The sequence below is a fragment of the Aplysia californica genome, unplaced genomic scaffold (genome assembly GCF_000002075.1).
Source record: "Aplysia californica isolate F4 #8 unplaced genomic scaffold, AplCal3.0 scaffold01155, whole genome shotgun sequence".
NCBI lineage: Eukaryota > Metazoa > Mollusca > Gastropoda > Aplysiida > Aplysiidae > Aplysia > Aplysia californica.
In genome coordinates this window covers 68,412-70,091 of record NW_004798425.1, presented here as the reverse complement: position 1 = coordinate 70,091, position 1,680 = coordinate 68,412, and the positions used below count along the sequence as shown (strand labels likewise).

General features: G+C 40.8%; 1 protein-coding gene across 1 annotated transcript in view; it reads left to right on the top strand.

The window, feature by feature from the left end:
- LOC101863559 (nucleolar and coiled-body phosphoprotein 1) overlaps positions 1-1,680 on the top strand; it is a gene marked incomplete at its 3' end in the record, with an annotated part of 107,995 nt that overhangs the window by 37,922 nt on the left and 68,393 nt on the right.

Here is a 1,680-nt window from a genome sequence, read left to right as displayed (position 1 = left end):
CACACACACACACACACACACACACACACACATACACACACAATCCACAGACCCCTACTCAGCGACGTTTTGCCCTCAGAATAGGCATTTTACGAGAATTCAAGAATGTCACACTTGTCTTGGTCCTTTCGGAGATAGACGTTAAACTCGGAGGTCCCGCCTCTTAAATCACCTAACAGGATTGGTCGGGACGTTAAACCTTTACCATAGGCACAGTAAAACTCTTACTAAAACTTAAAGTCGTTTCAGCACAAAAATTCCCTCCTTTGACCTCTGACCTTTCATTAATGTAGTTTCTCAACTTTCCAACGCTAAGTGTAATGACATAATATGACCACCCGGCCAGGCTCTACGAGTTATTGCTGTATTGTGAAACTTTTCAAATGTGTACTCTCGCCGTGGTAAGCTTATTATTCTCTGTTTAAGGTTACACCCCACTAATGAGTTTTACTCCACGATACCTAATTAATGCGAGAGGTGTAACTCTCAGGAAATTGAAGATGAATTTCGCCTTAATTTTTGCAGTCCAAATTTTGTCCATCAAAGATAATAGTTCATTTCTCCCTGCCTGACTCGGCCCAGTGACAGAAAAATGCGCTGTAATGTTTGACCCGCGATAAGAAATATTATGTGTACAGCCTGTACCTTTTCATTACGGAAGCTTTATTTAACAACTGAGTTTTGTATATGATTGTGATGTGGGCCAATGACCTGAAGAATAAACTTATTCACTTACTGCTACTCCCAGGACACCATTGATCTGACTGGCTGACAACGCGAACATCAACCCTTGTCTCATAGAAACACGTTTTTTTAACAATAACATAAAAGCAAAAGGTGCTGTGAACTAACGTGAAAGCAACCAACTTTGGTTTCGTTCACTAAAATGACCTGACGTACGAGCCTATTTGCGAGCGCCGTAAAACGCTTAGCAAACCAAACAAAGTGTAGGCGGTTGGAGGGTGTCACCTGTAGGTTCCAAGTAATTTCGACTGTAACATAAAAACGTGTTGTAGGATATAGCATTGCTCACAATTTTAGAGTCCACAAATCTGTTGTACATATCTGTGCTCCTTCTTTTTAAAAAAATGTTTGTTACTCTCTTGTAACACCACTAATTTTCGACATTTATATTGACCTCATTATGTTACAAGTGCCGTAAAACTCTTACTAAAACTAAAATTAAGAGTCCACAAGTTTACTTCACGTTAACTCACCTACCTATTTTAGTTGTGGGTACCCACATGAGGTTTCGGCGGTAAATGAATTGGCTGAATTTGTTCCTAACCGCCAGAAAATTGCTCGAGGTATGACTAATTCTGGCGTTTCGCTTCCGCCGAGGGCGTGAGCTTGCGCTGTGCAGGACAGAGTAAGAACATTCGGTACCTTTTCTTTTACGGGGGGTGTTTAAGACTCTTTGTTTTTATGAGGGTTTTGGTTTAAGGAAAGGGACCACATGAGGCGTGGGGGTATGTTATTGTGGCAGTGATTGATTGCGAGGATCGGGCTTGTCTCTTATAGTTTTCTCTTGTAGACGAGTTTGTAGTGGCAGGTTCCAAGTCGCTCATTCGCTGCAGGTTTATTACTCTTGTAGACTCAGTGTTTTAGCTGGAAGATTGGATTTTATTTCTTCTGATTTTCTATTTTTCTAAAATTTGTCAGGTTTCTCTCTCTCTCTCT